At 48.3% G+C, this 22,744-nt stretch overlaps 1 protein-coding gene across 1 annotated transcript in view; it reads left to right on the forward strand.

Annotated features, from left to right (window-relative positions):
- LOC137433197 (uncharacterized) overlaps positions 1 to 22,744 on the forward strand; it is a 726,873-nt gene that overhangs the window by 391,166 nt on the left and 312,963 nt on the right. The gene's annotated exons all lie outside the window — the stretch shown is intronic.

Consider the following 22,744-nt stretch of genomic DNA (forward strand, 5'->3'; position numbering starts at 1 on the left):
GACCAGTGATGGAGTTTTGACCAAATTTGATATAAGTGTATATTATGATGAAATTATGGACTGATTCGATTTCTGCATCAAAGTTCAAAGGTCAGAGGTCACATCAGGTAAAAATGTTATACTTGAGAACAGCTGAAGGGATTTAAATCAAACTTGGTACAAGTATGGATAATGATCTAATAATGTGGGCGGAGTCATATCGGTCGACATCACGACATTTAATTAATATGAATACCTCCGCCACCAAAGGTGGATGGAGGTTATGTTTTCAACCCTGTCTGTCTGTCTGTTTGTTTCTTGGCAAAAAAACATTTTTTGACAAGTATGTTGATCACTCTGGTTTTTGTGTGTGTGTGTGTGTGTGTGTGTGTGTGTGTGTGTGTGTGTGTGTGTGTGTGTGTTTGTCTGTCTGCTCACTTATACTTGTGTTACGGGGTCAACCTCGAGGGGAGCCCCGGTAGAAAGATGTATGGTCCTTGGGTGAAAATAAGTCAATCAATAACGAGTCCACACCAAGGGTTACGAACAAACCCCAATATATTCCCAAATCCCGCACAGGAATCACAATGCGTTTACAGCACTTCCATACAATCCTTATCTATAGTATAGGTGGCGCCACCTTAACCCACAACAGTGTTGGCAACACTCACGGCCCTTGCCCCCAATGTCTCTGCACGCCTCCCAGGTGACGTCGAGTCGATCCAGCGATCGGGGAAGCAATGTCCGAATCCTGCACGCCTCCCAGGTGACGTCGAGTCGATCCAGCGATCGGGGAATCTATGTCCGATTCCAATCCGGGGCTGGGAGTGAGGATACTCAACAACCTCAGCGAGGATACCCGACTTCGCAGGTTCCGCAGTAATCTGGCGCTCTCCTGATGCGCGGACTTCGGTTCACAGAGGCACGGTTCCCTTGTCCTTCACGTTCGGCGGCTCGGTCTCGAGCTGCAGTCTCCACTCTTAACCGTCTCCTTCCAATCTCTTTCGCGCGCCAGGCCCAAGGTGCGACTCGTACACGCCCTCGTAGGCGTCGAGGCGAACAGCACCGGGCGCTTGGCCACACGGCACCACACGGCACCTTGACACGTAACCGGCAATCAATCACCCCGCGCAGGTAACTCCTCTCGCCAGACGGGCTTTTCCAACTCCGTTCCAAAGTAGGTAACGATCGCCTCCGCTCGCGTCAGAGCTCTCGAAGCTTAAGATCGCCGCCCTTCCTTCTCCTCCTCCTCTTCTTCACGATCCCGTTTCCGGTCTCGTTTTTCCCAGAAGGGCTCCTGACCCTTTAATCACAACAACCTTAAATAGAATATACATTAATAAGAAATGACCTGAATTGTAACCCCCATAAACCCAGAATTCGTAACACTTGTATACAGGTAACAATTTCAAACCGATCTTCACAAAACTTCACCAAACGGTAGAGTTCGTGGTCTGACAAAATCCAATATATATTGGAGGTTAAAAGGTCAACATAGGCCAAAGGTCAACCACTTTTTTTTAAAATTTCTAAAATCCTCAATTTTCATCCGAATGACTTGAAATTTGAAAATGATTTTCATATCAGCTAACTGAATTCAACCACCAACTATTTTTGAGTTCAACATTGGCCAAATTCTAAAATTGTCAATTTTCATCCGATTAACTTAAACTTTGAAGACGATTTGCAACTCAGGTAACTGAATTCAACCACTAATTATTTTTTAGGTCAAAAGGATGCTCTCCTGAGTGCCATTCTACTTTGTTCTGTTTTGCCAAGTGTCGCTCCATGTGTGATTTTTCATTGTTTGTTTGTGAACAAATATCTAAAAAAGTGGTGGACGGATTCAAACGAAATTTGGCAGAGAGGTAGTGTATATGACAAGGACGAAATTATTTGATTTTAGTGAAAAATCGGATTCGGATCCGGCTAGTAGAATTTTTGTGTGATTCTTCACCATTAAGAGATATGGCCAAAAAACGATATATAGCATGACATCTCAAAAAGTTGTGGACGGATTATGACAAAACTTAGTGAATGAGTTGGGTAGGTGACGAGAACAAGCTGATTCGATCTTAGTTTAGGCTTGGATGCAGATCCGGCCTATCAGTGGGATGCAAAACATAAACATGTTCAGCCTAGCGGAGGTATGCGTTCTCCCGAGTGGGTTCCAATTGCTGGATGTTAAAGATCCCACGGTGTCTTTTGCGAAGAGTCAGCGAGTTATCGTCAGCACCCTAAATACCAAATTCCGATTCTAACCTACAAGGGGCACTGAATCAATGTCACAACAACACTCCCAGCAAATGATGCCATCCGCAGCCATCTGCAGCAGACAAAATAACACGACGAACAAGATGACCATTGGTGAAGACAATGATGATTATTTGAGATATGCTGTACTTTGAATATTAATGACAATTTCCTTTACACATAAGTGCCTTAAGACATCTTCCTGTGGAAATCACTAATTTTGAGTGTAATACCATGCAAATAGGCCACTTGGAAATATTTAGTCTTATTTGCTAATCTTACTATAATTCACCAAATGTCCGTCCGTCTGTCTGTCTGTCCGTCTGTCTGTTCCCAGGTACCGCAAAAACGGCTAAGCCGATCACAACTAAATTTTGGGTTGGTAATCCTGGGACCCCTTGGAGTAAAATAGGCTATATTGTTTTTCCAATTTCAGCTTTGGTCTCCAGCATTTTCAGGTTTGGACTCCTGCCTAACGTTATTGTCCCGGGTACCGCAAAAACGGCTGCACCGATCGCAACGATACACCTCCATGCCACGGGTGACCCCACTTGTTTTAAACAATTGACACTTGTTTTAAAATGAGATGCGTTTCATATACTTATGCTTACCTAAAATGGGGGGGGGGGGGGGGGGAGGCTGAGCATAAAAAGTGCTATTGTTCTACAATGGTAAAACATATATGCACAGACATACCAAAAAATAAAAGCTGACCTTCTTCACTCTTGCGTCATATTCTTGTTTTGATCTAAAAATCAAATTTCTTGAGTATATAGCAATAACAAATTTGACTTCACTGTTCCAATACTTTTGGAGGGCACTGTACTTAAAGCAATGCTCAAAGAAGAATGAAAAGGGTTTATTGAAAGATAAAAATAATAATGAACAATGTAGCACAGTTTAAAACGATGTAAGAGTCGAATGTGACATCGACATATTGAGTTGAACATTTCTCCAGTTGGACGACTGCTTAAACATACAGCTTTCGACGAGAGTTAGAAAATGATTTTAAAGACAAGAAGACTGGAGAAACAAGACAATGACAGAAAAAAATCCACTTAAAGAAAAATAATAGTCATAGTTACAGATATATCGTGTATTCTCCATGAGAATTTGCTTTTGTAATATATGCACCTGTAAGGTCAATTCTGGAAGTGGAGGACACAGTGTTCCCAGAGCCATTTGGAAGTGTCACTCCACTATCTCCTGCATTCAATTACAATATATTCCAAAGACATGCGGAGCATCGGATTTAAAAAAAAACAAAAAAAAGTAGGGGTGATAAAAGCCAGGTACGCATGCGCAAACGTCCTCCGGATTGGCGAACGCATTCCATGACAAATCCTGACAAACCACACCGTGTATGTGCTTAAGGGTTTTATGGAGTCGCGGGAGTGTGCACCGCAGCAGAGGTATAACATGGCATCTGTCATTGCAGTAGGGTTTGGAGATGGGATCTGACCTTGCCATGCTGAACATTATTGTGTGTGAGGAGTTTGATGGGTTGGAATGTCAAAATGTAGGTTAATAGAAGTGATAATTGGTTAACCGAATGTTTCTTAGCCTGTGAGGTGTTGCTATCAAATGATAATACAAATAATAATAATGATAACGATGAATAACGTGATTTCCCTTCTCAATAACTTCAATCGAGGAGGAAGTCATGAAGCCCATCAAAACTTGCACTATCTTTGCCAACCTATGGTTCTTCATCCCCGCTCTATCCTTTATAAATGGTGATCATCAGGCAAGGAAGCAGCACGGACTATTTTAGAGTCTTGGTATGATGGATTCAAACTGCCAATCTCCCAAACCCACATTGGACGTTCTAACCATGCAGCCACAAATCTGGTCAGAGTTAAAACATGCAGTATATATACAGTCATTACATATATACATATATATATAAACATACAGTACATATATACATTGTATATATATATACAGTCACGTGAAAAAGTAAGCACACCCCATGTAAAGTTTTGACTTTTTCAACATATTTCAACATACAGCTATTTGATCTTCATTTCAACAATATTGATAGATAAAGGTGATATAATATAACAAATATCATGAAACATTTACATTTTGTAGTCCATTGTATAATTTAAATAAACATAAATGCAAATTTGGCATCGGCAATGGTCTGGCAAGTGTTACAGGAGGCAAATAAGAAAAGGAAGGATGTGGCGGTGGTATGGCTGGATTTGGAGAATGCATGTGGGTCAATGCTGCATGCCGTGATCAGGTATGGCATGGATTTATTTTGGGTGCCACGGAGATTTAGGGATTTTTTGATGGCATATTATGATCAGTTTTGGATGCGGTTTGCGACACAGTCCTATGTACCAGAGTGGCAGAAGTTGGAAGTGGGGATCCCAATGGGATGTACCATCTCCCCTATTTTGTTTGTGCTGGTTATGGAGTTGTTGATACGTGCGGTGAGTGGACATGGGAAAGAAGTGGAGCTAGCCCCTGGTCAGAGGTTGCCAGCAATGTTTGCTTTCATGGATGACCTGACAGTTGTCCAACAGTCCGCTGATGCAGCAGTAGAGGTACTGGGACGACTGGAAAGGTTGATGCGGTGTGCAAGAATGGGATTTAAAGCAAGAAAGTCGAGGAGTGTTGTAGTGAGACGAAGAGTGGTGGATAACATGCACAGGTTTGAGCTGGGAGGGGAGGTGGTTCCATCATTGGTGGAGGCCCCTGTGAAGAGTTTGGGAAGATGGTATACAGTGGAGTTGAATGATGTGGGAAGTGTGGAGGAGGTCAGAAACGAGCTTTTGAAAGATTTGACGAGGATTGATGGATGTGGTTTGCCAGGTAAGTTGAAGGTATGGTGTTTGAAGTTTGGATTGATGCCACGAGTATTGTGGCCATTGATGATGTATGATATTGCGATTGTGCATGTAGAGAGGATGGAGGTTGTGGTGAGCGGGTTTGTGAGGAGGTGGATGGGAGTGCCACGCTGTTTGACGACATTGCCTTTTATGGTCAGGGTGGAAAACTCCAGTTTCCCTTGACATCACTAACCGAGGAGTTTAAGGTGGTGAGGGTGCAGGAGTTCATGGTGTTGCCGGATTCAAGTGATGCAGTGGTAAAGAATGTTCTCCCAGAGAAGAAGGGAAGTTGGAAGTGGAATGCAAGAGCAGAGGTGGACGAGATGGAGGAGCGGTTGCAACAGGAGGAGATCATGGGGATGGTACAGCACGGGAAGCATGGCTTGGGGTGGATGAAGCATGAGCGATGGGGAAAGGCATGTGTGAAAGAGAGGAGGAAGATGGTTGAGAGGGAGGTGAGAAGAAAGGAAGAGGAGGGGAGATATGTGAAAGCAGTCGGTCAGGCACAGCAAGGTGCTTGGACTAGGTGGGAAGGTGTGCGGGTGAGGATGTTGAAGTGGCAAGAGATTTGGAGGATGGAGCCATTATTGTTGAATTTCCTGTTGCGGGCAACGTATGATGTGCTTCCATCACCAGTAAACGAGATTTGTGGGGGTTGTTGCAGGAGGAGAGATGTTATTTGTGTGGAGGTGTGGGAACGGTGCATCATGCACTGAGTGCATGTTCAGTAGCATTGGCAGCAGGACAATACAGGTGGCGACATGATCAGGTGCTGGCGGTTATGGTGCAGATGGTGCAACAAGAGGTGCTGAGGTCGAGAGAGAGAAGAGTGGAGAAGGAGGCTGATGGGGGAGAGGTGTGGTTTGTCAAGGAGGGCCAAGTGGTATGAGGTGGAAAGAGGAGGAGGTGGAAAGCAAGAGGGCTGTCAGATGCTTGTGATTGGCAGGTGGTGGCAGACCTAAAGCCACAATTGGTATTCCCAGAGGAGATCAGTGTGACAAGGTTGTGCCCTGACATTGTCATTTGGTCAGGTGCAACAAGACAGGTCATCATAGGGGAATTGTCTGTACCTTGGGAAGAGAACATGGAGGAGGTGCACGAGAGGAAGAGAGGAAACTACAGTGAGCTGGAGGCAGAATGCCAGGAGAAGGGTTGGCGAGTTTCGTGTCAGCCATTTGAGGTGGGGTGTAGAGGGTACATTGGAAATTCCTTTTCTGCATTTCTTGCTCGGCTGGGAATGTGTGGGACAGAAAGAAGGAGGATGTGTGACAAGTTGGCCCAGGTTGCCTTGAAAGGCTCATTTTGGATTTGGAGGAAGTTAATGGAGGCACGTCGAACGGTGTAGGTTGAGGTTACGGAATAGAAATGGAGGTGTGTGTGTGTGTGTGTGTGTGTGTGTGTGTGTGTGTGTGTGTGTGTGTGTGTGTGTGTGTTGCAAGAGGGGGCCATGAGTGGGTGTGGTTTTGCATGTTTGCATGAGTGGTGCATGTTGGTAAGGGTCGGTGGTTGGTTGTGTGTGGTTTTTTTTTGTTTGTTTGTTTGTTTTTGTTACTATTATTATTTATTATTTTGTGTATGTGAGTGAGTGAGTGGGTGAGGGTGTATGTTTTTGCCTGATTGAATTTTTGCATGAGTGTGTGTTTTTGTATGTTGAGTGGTGTATGTTGTAAGGGTAGGTGGTTGGTTGGTGTTGTGTGTGTATGTGTATGTGTAAATGATCTGGTGTGTTTTGTTGGTGAGTGGTGAAGGGTATAAAGGTGGGTGTTTGAGTGTCCCACCATGTTTGTTTGGTGCTGTGGATTCTGGATGTGGAGGTGTTGCTGTTGTTGTCTGCGTTTGCACTGGCTCGGGGTGGGGGTATGTCCGCATCCAGGTGTGGTTGCTGCATGTGGATGTGTATGTGCCCCTGCTGGCCCACCTTAGCTGACCGTATCCAGGTTGAAGGGCCGAAACGGGATGATGCTGAGGACCTCGACTGAGGACCCGGTCAGTGCGGCACACTTGTGACCAGGTGTGTTTTGAACTTATATATATATATATGTATATATATATATATATATGTATATATATATATATATATATATATATATATATATATATATATATATAAATATATATATATATATATATATATATATATATTTATATATATATATATATATATATATTTATATATATATATATATATATATATATATATATATATATATATATATATATATATATATATATATATATATATATATTGTTACGGACACGACTTAAGATGTTGCTTGACCGAGCGGAATGGCCGCCGTGTTCGCACAGTTTACCCGATTCTTCCCCAACTCACCCGATTCCACTCGAACATTGGCCGAATCGTGCTACGCTAAATCAATGAAGGAAAGGACACAACGGCTGGGATAAATGCAACGACACAAGGGGTACAGTTCTCAAGACCTCCGGAGGAGGATATAATTGGTGATGCAGAAACGGGTGGATTACACGGTAAGAGGTAAAGCACAGAAAAGATGGGCACTTAGACACAGTCTTATCTATCCCCGACAGACCACAGACAAACGGGACAAGACTGACTTACACAGGGATTGATGGCGGGGAAGGACAGGCAGTCGATAGCACAAGGTGCACCTTGGCTCAGGGACAGGATACAGCACGGTCCAGTAGATGCAGGGAGGTGTCACAGCGCTCGGTTGGTGGCGTCTCTCTTCCTTCAAGTCCAGCGCGCATCTGACGTCACCTCCCTCTTCCTGCGCATGCTCAGCGGGGAGTGACACGCCCTCGGCTCGTTGTCTCCGCCCCAGATGGAATCGGTCCGCCGGGTTACCGGGCTCCGCCCTTGACGAGGAGCTGACAGCGAGCCCCTGCGTGGTAACCCCGTCGGAGCACATGTTCAATGGCGGCTAACCAAGCCGGAGTGAGGACGCACACTCCCCGCGCCGCCGCCGCTGTTGTTGTTGTTGTTGTTGTTGTACCATGAGGAAGAGCTGCGGGGAGGTATTGGGAGGTCCTAAACTTTCTAACGGTGCCATACAATCACATTCTGGTGCAACGAAGAGTCAGAATTAATGGAAACGAGTCCTTAACTGACATAGACTAAGAATAACTAGCAAGATGTCCTATAGTTGTCTACGTGAGATGCGGTGGACCTGGATGCGACATTTAATGGGGGAAAAAGGGGGAGGTCGGGTCTACAGAGTGTTGTTTACAGACAATGGGACTAGGGAATGGGGGATTGGGGATAGTTGGGAAGTATTGGGGAAATAGGGGAATATTTACAAGCGGATATGGATGGATCCAAATCCCATATCCGCAACATTGCACCCTTCTCTACCTCGGGGCGTCCCGACCCGATAAATTTTTACTTACTTTAGTGTGGCACTCAGATGTAGTTCCCTCTACTATTAACTCAACCCTGAGTGCGACAGTTTTACAGATGTTCACAAATGAGTAAATATGTCCCCCTGCGACGTTGCACCCTTCTCCTCACAGAAACACACCCACAGGATAACCGAATCGCGGAAAGAATCCTCAAAGTAAACATACAGCCGGTAGGGAGCATCATTTATACAAGACTACACTGATATTTACACTATGATCCAGGACCTGTTTTTGGAGGAACACATGCAGATGTTATGCATAGAGAGAGCACGCATGCCAGCATCGATACACCAACCCACGAGTGCCCTGTGGCCCTACGGCCTTTAATAATATGCAGAGCACCCCATCCAAGCACCAAAAGCACCACCCCATACATACAGTCAGCACCATCCGGTGCACCAATAAAGTGTTCATAGTCACCGGTGGTGTCGCAGCCGGCCGATGTTCTGCCGCTGGTCTTGCCTTCCTGAAGTGCACTTGGCCTTCTGGCTTCTTTCAAAAATAAAGAAAGGCGCCAACCGCGTCCATTTCTAAATTGTGGCCGTCAGGGGGGCCAACTATAAGTGGTTCACCTGTATGGCATAGGTGCCACGTTGACCCATAGGTCCATCAACGGGTGGTGCTTGCCCGCAAAAGAACTGCGGTCCATGGTGGGCGGCCACAAAAATTGCGGTCCATATGGTGTATCGATCCAGGCAGCAAGCAGCGAAAGTACAGGCCCACAACTGCAGAGCCAGCACCTCTCTCTCCTCTCTCTCTGCCCCAAAGCCAGATCCTCGGAGGTGGGAGACAAAAGAAGAAGACAAGTGAGTAAGGTGGTAAGGGCGCAAAAGTGCACGCAATACAAGGTGATGCACACTGGGGGCACATGGGAACCAGGTGAGACAGGTACGTTCCTACCGTACACCCCCCCGCCCCCCACCAGGTAACCTACATTGCCCCTCCCTTACCCCTTACTGTATCCACAAAACACAACACTACCCATAAACATCTACTTTACACATCAACAAACGTCCCTACTGTCTTCCCCGTTCCTCCCATAAACCAAATTCGTCTTCTCTCCCTCCTAACCAATCAAATTTGCCATTTCCAACTCTCATCAAAATTTGCCATCTCCAATTCAACATCAAAATTTGCCATCACCAATTCATCATCAGTCCCTCCTAAGGAGGGAGAGATGGAATCACCCCAATGTCTCATCCACGTCGTGATGCGTCTCACCAATCCAACCAGCAATTCTTATTTCCTGCAACACAGAACAAAGAAACACAGGTGTGGAGTCATCATCATCACCTCAGGTAAGTGGCTGCGTATGGTGCGACAGGTTCATCAATCCTAACTATTTCCTAAATGACTTTAACAACTTTACATTACCCGGGGTCTTTCCCTGCCAATCCATTGGCCAACTTACACTATGGGTTCTAAAAACCAATTCCCATTGACCAAACTGTGGTGCTTCTCAATTTGGGGTCTCACTCCCCCGATTCAACACTCGGTGCTCTCGCACAATTTCTGGGCTGTGACGTGTAGCTCTCCCAGCAGGTCTACCCACCTGCACACCTCCACCACTGTAGTTGCCACCCGAGCTTACCTGCTCCTCACCCTAACCTAACTAACTGGGGAAGGCCCTCTCGCACTCTCACCCCCTCAGTGCCCTCTCTGGCACGGGCTGCCCGATCCACACCCGGGATCCTCAGGCACCCACTGACACTAACGGCTCCCAGAGCCCACCTGCGGCCTCACCTGGCCGACATCCTCACAGTGGTGGAGTGCCCAAACCAACTACACACACTAACAGGCTACACGCCCAGCCATTTCCACAACACTAATGCACCCATCCACAATACCATTCTGCAACCGCACCACAAATGCCAATATCCAACCACAATTTAACTATACCTTCTAACTATTCTTTAAACTACCCTCCCCGGGTACTCGTGAAAAGGGGTCCACTCTTTCCCCATCCACACCTTCGCACCATGCACACCACTCCGTACCACTTACTCCAACTCTCTCCACACCACTCATTCCAATACTCCATGTATTCCACACACCTGTACTTGCACCCCTGTGCTCTCATACTGGGTGCCACCTGCACCCTTCTCTCCCCCAAGCGCATTCGCGCTGATCCACAACACTCACTGCTCCACACACCTGTCCAGTTCTCACACAGCATCATCTCATCTAACTACTCCCCTCTGAAACTTGCGCTTCCCAGTCGTCCCTTTAAACTATTGCGCTCCCTCGTCATTATCATCCCCTCTAATCTACCTGCGTCCCCACTACAGGTATCAGTCACTATCTAAACCTTAACGTTACCTAATGTCATCTTCGCTAGATCCCTATCAATATAACCTAACCCACCCGGGCTAGTTTTCACTGCCATCAACCCCATAATCTATAGCGCATTTGCCCCACTCATGGGAAGGGTGGCAGGGATGCCACCCTTACCCACCGGGCCCATCGCTCATCAATCCCCCCAGTCCTCTGGCACTAATAAGCCCCCCTTATTCAGAGGTACTGGGTCCCGCCTCGGCATCTAAAGCCGAGGCAATCCACGGGGGCACCTGCTCGCCGGTGTAGGGTCTTATTCGGTCGGCGTGGACGATCCGAGGAAGGGCTCGTGGCCCCATTTTGATTTTTACTACCACGTCACAGACTTGCGACAGGACGACCCCCGGGCCTTGCCAGGGAGAGGTGAGTTTCGGGCACCTACCCTTCCTCCTCCGGGGATTGAAGAACCAAATCTTCATCCCCGGAGTGTACTGACTCCCCTGGCTCTGGTGGTCGTACCTGCGCTTCATCTTTTCCCCCGCCAGATGGAGTTGGCGGCGGGCGAAGGCATGGACTAGCTCCATGCCTTCCTCTAGGTGACGTGCGTACCCCTCCCTCGGTGGGTTGACCACTGTGTCTGGCACGGGACCGCATAGCAAGTCGGCGGGAGCCCGTAACTCCCGCCCATACATAAGCAACGCTGGACTGCATGCGGTGGCCCCGTGCTGGCTGGTTCGGTAGGCCATGAGCAAATAAGGGAGATGTTCGTCCCAGTCATCCTGACGGGTGGCGGTGAACAGTGCCAGTTGTTGGATTAGAGTTCGGTTGAATCTCTCCACCATCCTGTCAGATTGAGGTCTTAAAGGCGTTGTTCTTGTTTTCCGAATTGACAGGAGACTGCACACATCTTTTAGCAATTTGCTCTCAAAATTTCGTCCCTGGTCGGTGTGCAACTCCTGTGGAATCCCATGCCGGCACACAAATCCTTCCACGAAGGCCTGCGCTACCACCCCTGCTTCTTGGTTGGGGAGGGCGTAGGCCTCCGGCCACTTGGTGAAGTAGTCCATCACAACGAGGATGTACTTATTACCTAGGCGGGTGCGGGGTAGTGGGCCTAGGATATCCATGGCCACCCGCTCTAGGGGGGCCCCCACCTGGTGTAATTGAAGGGGGGCCCTCATCCTCCGTGCTGGTCCCTTTTTGGCAGTACAGGCGTCGCATCTCCGACACCAGTCCTGTATGTCGCGCCCCATATTCACCCAATAAAACCTCCGGCGTACCTGCGATGTCGTCTTTGTCCTGCCCAAATGGCCGCCGGGGCGGGTACCATGCACCTGTTGCAATGTATCGGTCTTAAATTTATTTGGGACTACCACCAGCCAGGAAGTTTTATCAGAGGGAACCTCCACCCACTTGCGATACAAGATGTTATCCTTCAATTCCAGGGTCTGCCACTGAGCCCAATACGCCTTTGTTTGCGCCCCGAGGGGGGTGACCTCTTCCCCCTTTGGTCTTTGCCCCAATTTGACCCAATTGAACACTGGCCCCAGGACAGGATCCTCCTGCTGGGCCGTGCTCCATGCCAAAGTTCCGAATTCCTCATCTGCGGTTAGTGGCAAAATTGGCCCTCTCACCCGGGTTGCCCGGACAACGAGGGTCGGGTCCGAATCGCCCAATTGTTCCCTCTCCTCGTGTCTCGCACAAAATTTGCAGTTTTCCCCCAGACAAGGACGCCGAAAGAGTGCGTCCGCATTACCATGGGCCTTCCCGGCCCTATGGGCCACATCAAAATCGTACTGCTGCAACTTTTCCAACCACCTTGCAATTTGGCCCTCTGGTTCCTTGAACCGAAGGAGCCATTGCAAGGAGGAATGGTCAGTTCTAACCAAAAATTTCCGCCCGTACAAGTACGGGTGGAAATGGTTCATGGCAGCCAGCATAGCCAATAACTCTTTGCGAGTGACACAATAATTTCGCTCGGGCCTACTTAAGGCCCGACTATAGTAACCAATCACTCTCTCCACGCCCTCCTGTGTCTGAGACAAAACTGCGCCCAATCCTTCCTGGCTCGCATCCGTGTCCAGGGTAAATGCCCCGTTGCTAGTGGGGTAAGCTAGAAGGGGTGCGGATGTTAGACACCCCTTCAATTTTTGGAAGGCCTCGTGGCACTCCCGTGTCCAATTAAATCGCGTCCCCTTCTCCGTAAGCCGGTGGAGGGGACGGGCCAACTCCGCAAATTTCGCCACAAAGCGCCGGTAGTAGGAGCAGAGTCCCAAAAATCCCCGCACCTCCTTGATGGTACGTGGTGCGGGCCACTCCTCTACCGCTTTAATTTTGTCTGGGTCCGTTTTTACCCCCTCGCGGCCGATCACGTGACCTAGATAGGCCACCTCTCTTGCAAACAAAGTGCACTTACTCGGGTTCAGCTTCAACCCTGCCTGTCTGAGGCACCCGAACACCTGGTCCAAATTAGCTACCGCCTGGGGGAAGGTCTTGGCATGTACTAGGACGTCATCCAGGTACACCAGGCATGATTGCCATGGCATGCCGCCTAGTACATGTTCCATCAATCTTTCAAAGGTGGCGGGGGCGTTACACAAACCAAACGGCATCACAGTAAACTGATACAGTCCCTTACCTGTGGAGAATGCCGTTTTCTCCTTCCCTGCCCTATCCATCTCCACCTGCCAATACCCACTCTTGAGGTCCAAAGTTGAGAACCAATTTGAGCCCGCAACGGCATCGAGGGTGTCATCAATCCTTGGCAGGGGATATGAGTCCTTGAGTGTCACGTTGTTTAGCTGGCGATAGTCCACGCAGAACCGCGTGGTCCCATCCTTCTTTTTGACCAGCACAACAGGTGACATCCAAGGACTTCCCGAGGGCTCGATCACGCCTGCGTCGAGCATTTTTTCAACCTGCTCGTCAGCTTCCGCCCTCTTGCTCCAAGGGAGCCGTCGGGCGGCCTGACGAATAGGCCGGGCCTCACCGGTGTGGATCTGATGTTTCACCAGGCCCGTACGTCCAATATCCTCGGTGGACAGGGAGAAGAGGTCCAAATGGGACCCAACCAGTTTGTGTAAGGCCTCCCTCTGGGTACCTCCCAACTCTACGCTACTACGATTTACCATCTCGCAAATGGGATCGGGCCAATTCCTACTGGCTCCCCCCGGGGCCGGCTCGGCTGGACGTTCTCGCCCCTCACTGTCGCGACTTCCTTAACTGGGGTGCAGCCAGCTACCCTCGTGCCCCTTACTATAGTGCGTGGTTCTGTACTTATATTTATTACTCGGACGGCCACTACCGGTCCGTCCGTTTTTACAAGGGTGCGGCCCACGATTAAACCCGGTATGGACTGCGCTGCCACCGGTTCGACCAGGCCGCAGGACTCCTGCCATGTTGGGCGAGCTGCCCACCGGGCCGGCACTATCGCCTCGGCCCTTGGGGGAATGGTCACGGCCTCGGAAGCCTCCAGCTCCGCTCTCTCGGCCGTGCTCACTCCCCCTAACGGCAGCTCTTCTACTCCCACCTGCAGGATCCCCCGGCACAAGTCGATTTTACAACCGCTGGCAGTCAACAAATCCAACCCTATTAAACATGGGTCGCACACCTCCGCCACCCAAACATCTATCTCCCTCCTTACCGACCCTAACTTGAGGGTCACAGAACCACGCCCTATGATCGGGGCCGTTACCCCGGTAGCGAGTTGCAAACTATAATTTTGCAGGCGCTGGATCTTATCCCAGCCACCTGCGCTCGAATCAAGGACCACAGGGCTGATGATCGTGGCGCTAGCTCCTGTGTCCACTACGGCGTCTACCCCCACGCCGGCAATTTTGCATCTGATTGTCAGGCTACCGGTTCCAATCTGGCCACAATAAATGACCTGTCGCGTCAATGAGGGCTCTCCTCCATCCTCTTCTGCCGAACACCGCCCTACGTGCCCGACACCTTCTAGTTTCCCGGGGTCTGGCGGGGGGGTGTCTGGGGTCGGCTAACCCGCTCCCTCCTGGGCGGAGTTGAGGACCTCAACCGCCGGGGATCATCCCGGCGCGTGGCTCGACAGTGCCGCGCCAGGTGACCCAGACGGTTGCAAGTATAGCACCTCACCTGATAAGGTGCTTGTCTCCGGAATTCCAAATTCCCCCCCCCCCCCCCCCCCCCGTAGGTCCGAATTGGATTACCCGCCTGTGGTCCACCGCGGGCCACCTCCGGGGCCGCCTGCCATGGTCCAGGTCCCGCCAGGCGCTGGTCCACCAGCCTCCGGACCATGCCCGCCAGGTCAGGACTCACGTCGGGGGCGGGCCCCCTAAGGGGTCCGCCCTCCATCGGGGGTCCCACCTGGCGGACCGCCATTGCGTGACGCTCGCTCCCCCGGGCCAGGGGCCTCGCTGCTTCCCAACGGGCCGCAGCGTCAGCCGCCTGGCTCAGAGTCTGCGGGCGCCACATGGCGAGCTGTTGCCGGAGCTCAATATCCGCGAGGGCCTGGATAAAATGGTCCAGCGCCAGGCTTTCCCGGGAATCCGCTGCCATGCTAGCATGTGCGATCCCCACTGCGCGGCGAATGTCGTGGGCAAGTTCCCCGATGGCTTCCTGGGGCTTGCGTTTTCGCAGCGCGAGCTGAGCTTTAACAAGCTCGCTCTGCTGTTCAATGCCGAATCGATTAATTAGGGCGTCGCGGAGGGCTGGCAGGGTGAGAGCACCCGGTGGTAATGCCGTCAGCACCTCCGCCGCCGCGCCGCGCAATGCGGCCACCAGGTGTACTCCACCTTCGTCCTCACCCCAACCGTTGCCCTTACACACACAGTCAAACTGCGCCAGGTACGCGCGTAGATCACTCTTGCCGTCATACGGCGCGAGTGGGACCTTGTGGGACCACCTCGTATGCGAGTCGTTGCCCGCCTGCCGGACCCCGTGCGTCGCCCCTTGTGGGGTCAGCGCGGGGCCGAACCGGCCGGGCCCCCACAGTACATTACCCCCAAGGGGCTCTCGTGCCTCCCCTGTCCCTCTAACAACTACCCCTGTTGGTGTCGATGCATGGGTCACACTTCCGCAACCCGCTACCCATTCCATACCACCACCACCTTGCTCACCCACACCTCGCACCTCTCCCATCACCGGACCCTCTCGCTCGCACCCTCGTTCCATACCCTCCGGACCAGCCATACACCTCACTATTGGCCTCTCACGAACATCCGGGTCCATCTCGACCCCCAAGCTTATTAAATCACCTGGCGCATCATACGCACGACCATATTGGTCACCACTTACACCGGGTCCTCTTTCTCTTCGCTTCTCCTCCATCACCTGCGAATCCCTCATCCGGTTAATGAGCACATCATCACGATCCGAACACAGACTTTGGACCAATTCTTTTACTTCCTCCTTTATCTCTTTCTTATCCTCTCTCCGTCGCTTCTTAATTTCGCTCACCCCTTCTTCCATTTCTTCTAATTTCTGCTTCACCTGCTTCATCTCCTCGTGCGCCCCCTTAAGTTCTTCCTCTAACTCCACCTTATTTTTTTCTATGTGTTCCCGCACCTCCCGCTCTTTAACCTCCATCACCTCTACCACTTTGTTCATTTTCCTCGTCAGGTCCTCATGTACCGTCTGACACTCTTTTTTAATTACCCCTACATCCTTTTTCATCTCCTTCTGTGTCGATTTTAAACCCTCTATTACCGCTGTGTTCTTCTTTACCTGGTCCCCCAACTCCTTTTGTCCCACTGTCAGTTGTTCTACTCCCAGCGTCAACTCCTCTATACCACCTTGCAATTTTACAGTCCCCTTTCTCACCTCCTTCTCCATGCGCTCCTTACAGTGCCTCACCTCCTCGCGCACTCCTCCGACCTCCTCACTCACCCCTCTTCTGATCTCTTCTCCCATCACTTGCATCTCCTGCCCAGATGCCACCCTCATCTGCTCCATTTCCTCCCTGTGAGCATCCAATTTAGTTTCTACCCCCATTCTGACCCCCTCTATCTGCTGCCCCATTTGTTTAACTTCCCTTTCCGCTTGGTCCCTCATGTCCCTCAATTTTCCTTCCATACTGTTTTCTAACCCCTCTAACCCCTTTTGCATCCCTTCCATTTGATTCTCTTGAGCGGCCATTCTGTTTTCTACCCCCATTAACCCCTCCTGTATTTCCCCTAATCTATTGTCTAATCCCTCTATTCTACTCCCTAACCCTCCGATCTGGGCCCCCATGTCCTCCCTCAATTTCTCGCTATTGGACCCCATGTCCTCCCTCATTTTCTCGCTATTGGACCCCATGTCCTCCCTCAATTTCTCGCTATTCTGGGCCATAAGGGCCTTCATTTGTATTAAAAAAAGGTTCAAATCTACCAGCGGCGCTACTACGGTCGCGGGCGCGGTCGCCGTGGCCATGTGCGAGGCACCATTTTGCGACCCTGCCACCCTCACTGCTTCGCTCTCCTCATGTCCCTCAATTTGGTCCTGGATCGACCCTGCCTCACTCTCCTCTACCGGAACCCAGCCGTCTTGATCTGCCATAGCGCGACTTTCAAAATTCGGGTTTTTATTTTTGTAAAACAAAATCAAATTTCGCCGTTAATAATTTCGAGCGCGTGAAGCGCGCTTCGGGTCCGATCTCACTCCTCGACACCAATTGTTACGGACACGACTTAAGATGTTGCTTGACCGAGCGGAATGGCCGCCGTGTTCGCACAGTTTACCCGATTCTTCCCCAACTCACCCGATTCCACTCGAACGTTGGCCGAATCGCGCTACGCTAAATCAATGAAGGAAAGGACACAACGGCTGGGATAAATGCAACGACACAAGGGGTACAGTTCTCAAGACCTCCGGAGGAGGATATAATTGGTGATGCAGAAACGGGTAGATTACACGGTAAGAGGTAAAGCACAGAAAAGATGGGCACTTAGACACAGTCTTATCTATCCCCGACAGACCACAGACAAACGGGACAAGACTGACTTACACAGGGATTGATGGCAGGGAAGGACAGGCAGTCGATAGCACAAGGTGCACCTTGGCTCAGGGACAGGATACAGCACGGTCCAGTAGATGCAGGGAGGTGTCACAGCGCTCGGTTGGTGGCGTCTCTCTTCCTTCAAGTCCAGCGCGCATCTGACGTCACCTCCCTCTTCCTGCGCATGCTCAGCGGGGAGTGACACGCCCTCGGCTCGTTGTCTCCGCCCCAGATGGAATCGGTCCGCCGCTTCTATTGGGTGCGGGGGGTTACCGGGCTCCGCCCTTGACGAGGAGCTGACAGCGAGCCCCTGCGTGGTAACCCCGTCGGAGCACATGTTCAATGGCGGCTAACCAAGCCGGAGTGAGGACGCACACTCCCCGCGCCGCCGCCGCTGTTGTTGTTGTTGTTGTTGTTGTACCATGAGGAAGAGCTGCGGGGAGGTATTGGGAGGTCCTAAACTTTCTAACGGTGCCATACAATCACATTCTGGTGCAACGAAGAGTCAGAATTAATGGAAACGAGTCCTTAACTGACATAGACTAAGAATAACTAGCAAGATGTCCTATAGTTGTCTACGTGAGATGCGGTGGACCTGGATGCGACATTTAATGGGGGAAAAGGGGGAGGTCGGGTCTACAGAGTGTTGTTTACAGACAATGGGACTAGGGAATGGGGGATTGGGGATAGTTGGGAAGTATTGGGGAAATAGGGGAATATTTACAAGCGGATATGGATGGATCCAAATCCCATATCCGCAACAATATATATATATATATATATATATATATATATATATATATATATATATATATATATATATATATATATATATATATATATACACACACACACACACACACACATATACAGACTTGGCATTTTATGTGGAATATTTTTTTCGTGGGGGTGAACTTACTTTTCAAGATGTCTTAGAACCAAAAGTTCATTGGAATTATGTTGAAATTATTCTAGATTTTGTTAATGTGACCTTTAAAAGAAACAAAAACCACATTTGACATTTCGAAACAAATAAATTGATCCTTGAAAGTGATGTAAACTGATATCGAACTCAATTCATGGACAGTACTGTGTTAAACTTCTGTACGTTTTCCAGAAGTATCTCTTTATTTTGCACATTAGCCAAATGTTTTTTTAACAAAAACAAAAGTTAAATTACGACTGGGATTACGGACAGTAAAATTACAGTTCAGTACTTCGTGTAACCCCCATGAGCATTCAGGAGAGCACGTACACGTTGAGGCATGCTGTTCACGAGATTTGCCAAGGTTTGGACAGGAATCACTTGCCATGCAGTGACAATAGCCTGCTGCAATTCACGCACAGAGGTCGGCTGCTGGTCCAAGTGGTCGAATTGAAGCGTTAATTCTGCCCACAAGTTCTCTATCGGATTCATATCCGGGGACATGGCAGGCCACTCCATATGCTCTACACCACGGTCAGCAAGAAAGTGTTAGATCATGCGAGCACGATGAGGCCGTGCATTGTCATCTTGGAAGACAAAGTTTCCTCGAAAGGCTGCACGAGCAAATGGAAGCAATGTTTCTTCCAGAATGGCCCTGTACTTGAACTGGTTCAGGTTTCCATTCAGAACAACCAGGTCAGTTTTGCCCCCTGCATGAAAAGCAGCCCAAACGGTCACCCCACCACCTCCAGCTTGGACTCTTGGCACTATACAATCTTTGTTGTAGGCTTCATGCACTTGTCTGCGCACTCGGACGCGGCCATCTTGACGATAGACCAGAAATCTAGACTCGTCACTGAAGATCACGTGATTCCAGTGTCCTGGCTGCCATTGACGGTGCTCTCTGGCCCACTGCAATCGGCGCTGGCGGTGTTGTCTGGTCAGGCGTGGCTTTCTCAGGGGACGCCTGGCACGATAGCCTGCTTGAACCAGTCGTTGGTTGACTAGCCTTCTGGATACAGGCACATTTGTCAGTTGCTGCCACTCAGCCCTAAGCCGATTACCTGACTTGGTACGGCCGTTGCGGACTAACCGGTGCAGCTGGCGATCATCTCTCCTTGTGGTTCTGCGTGGACGTCCTGGCCTCCATATTGGAGTAGGGACACCCCTCTGAGCATTTCGTTTCAGGATCTTTGACACCTGACCTTGAGTGATGCCATACTGCTGAGCAATAGCACGCTGTTTCATGCCGTAATTTCGTAAAGCCACCACTCCATGACAAACAGCATTGTCGAGTTGATGGACCATCTCCAGAGGAAGTGGCAATAAGTTTTGGAGACGTGCAGCAGTTGTTTTCCACTAATACAGAACGCAACAACCCTTGTATGCCCGACTGTGAAGCCAATCATCAAATGCACCTGTCCGTACATTTTGCCACGCCACCTGTGATATAATCCTGTTGTTGACTTCTTGCTGCGACAGACAATCAGTGACATGGTTCTTTTAACAAATAAATCACCAAAGTGTAAAAGAGACTCACCAGATTGATATACCGAGTTAAGAAAGTAAACCCAAGTCAAGAAAAAAAAAAAATTCCATATTAAATGCCAAGTCTGTGTGTGTGTATATATATATATATATATACATATGTCTGTATGTATGTATGTAAATATATATATGTATATGTATATATAAGTTTTACGTAAATAAAATTATTGTAGAATGACCCGTGATGTTTTCCTTTTTTTATTTAAAAAAAATAACTTTTAGAGGCTCTGAGATGAGGACTTTATGATGGCGAAGGTAAAACTGAAAATTAACAAATTTCATTAATTCTGAAAAAGGAGGCAGTCATTCAACAAAGTGAATGCCTTGGTAGTGTGATGGAATGACTACGATGCAGGAGAATGACAATGCAGTTGGAGAGAATGAGAATACAGCGATTTCACAAGTGGCAAGAAAATTATAAACTAACACGTAAAGGTCAACACATTGGAGTCGTCATTAGGTGCGATAAAATGACGAGGGAATGTAAGTATGCTGTTCGACCATGTGATACGTCTCTTTCCCCCAGCATCGTGTTGGCTTAGTGAAAAACAATCGACTCTGTTTGAAACTTGTACAGATTTCCCCTTAGGGGTGACAGTTGTTCAAGCCGGAGAACTATTTTTGCAGCTGCAGTCGCTCTTCCAAGAAACAGGGGTTTCAGGAATTTGGTTTGAGTGGCAGTCAAGTCAACCTTTGCTCACAAAGAAACTAACTGCCAATGTAGAATTCAGCGCTTGTAGATAATTTTTCACTGCTAATTCATTTTTAAAACTCAGTTTACCTGTTTGGTGTTCCCATTTTGGAGCACTGAGATCGTGGTACTCGGATACCAGGTTCACATCCTATTTACTGTGTCAAATTGTCCATACTCTACTCACATCCTTGTAAGTGAACTGGAATGTGTATTGTCTCTTAATGTCTTTTAGTCAGGGCCCTTAGGGATATTTTGGTTCAAATTCTTCCAAAAGCATCAAATTTGGCGCAGATGTTGCCCATGCCATACTCTTTCGATTTTTGACGGGCGCCAAGGGCGGTATGATCCGGGGACCATACCGGTCCATCCCGCCATGTCACCTGACCTATGACGTAATAATTAGGATATGCATCCAATCACATGGCGTACTATAAGTGGTCAAAGTTCAAAATAAATCGATCGAAAAATGAAGGCAGGGATCCATTTTTAAGGTTTTCATAAAATCCAATATGGCCGCCAGGTCACATGACCTATGACGTCATATTTATGACATGTATACAATCATGTATACATGAACCCGGATCATGATCACACAAAAATTAAACACAAGGATATGGCATACAGTTCTTAAAACATCAAAATCCGTACCTTTGCAATTAGACTGATGAACTGCATATGCCTGAAAATTAGGAAATAGACATGTAAATATTTCCTCTAATTGTCAAAAATAAGGTCAGAGTTCGATTACCCAACACAGAAACATAAAATGATGAACCTCGTGTAAATCTTGACAAAAAAAACTCAAAAACTGACATGTTTGACTCAAAAATGAGCTTGAGGGTTGACCTTGACATCAAATCATCAAAATAACATCATAATTGGATTCTTCGACCTCGAAAACCCCTGAAAAGTGGTATCATACATGATTCCAACCCTTTTGGTTATTTAACTGATTTTCCTCTAATCCGGGTGGCGGCCATTTAGTATTTCGCCAATATGGGGCCCCCGGGGGGGGGGGGCGCCCGTCCTGGCACCCGTCAAAAATCGAAAGAGTATGGCATGGGCAACATCTGGGCCAAATTTGGTGCTTTTGGAAGAATTTGAACCAAACGGCCTCAAAATATCTCTTAGGGCCCTGACTATTTGCTATGCATGCGGTATATATCTACAACTTGTATAAAAGCCCGTCAGAAATGATGGGTTGGAACAGTTCATTCAACTTTACAGTCTCATGAGCGTGCCAATGTCTGAAGCCTCGGCCTCGTGTGAGGTGTGCTTGTATCCTTTTATTTATTTACTCGACGTCATACGGATGTAAATGAACACTCGTTTTACTCTGAGTGCATTGCACATCATGTGCAGCGAATTTCACCTCCCTGCACCTTGTAATTATTATTTAAAAAAACACTTCTGTACACCGCCCTTGAGGCTTGGCTTGCATGACACCATCTACAATTCCAATAGAACAGACATAATTACTTTTTTAATGGAAAGTGTTTTTCGAGTTTGTTTTATCTTCAAAAAATAGACCACAGTGAACACACATTCATGTTAAAGGATTGGCCTTTAAACTCCGACACAAATCGTCATTATGAATTGGGACAGACATCTGTACAAGCAGACAAACCGACATTGTGTTTTATATGGTAGATATTTTCGATGAGCCTTTGATTACTTTATAAACTGAACACTGTTGTAACTCTATAATAAGCGATGTTGTTTAAGCCACCCTTTAATCATGATGTGTCATGTATTAATGTGCAAATAGCATGTTATGGAAAAGGCAATTTTCACTCAGCAATAGTTGATCAATTATTCCAGGAATATATAATTTTGTTTTGATGGTATTTTCGAATACCTTTAAGGAATTTAAGGAATTTTAAGGTTACTTTAAGGTTACT

The sequence above is a fragment of the Myxine glutinosa genome, chromosome 8 (assembly GCF_964187855.1).
Source record: "Myxine glutinosa chromosome 8, kmMyxGlut1.1, whole genome shotgun sequence".
In the NCBI taxonomy this organism is placed as follows: domain Eukaryota; kingdom Metazoa; phylum Chordata; class Myxini; order Myxiniformes; family Myxinidae; genus Myxine; species Myxine glutinosa.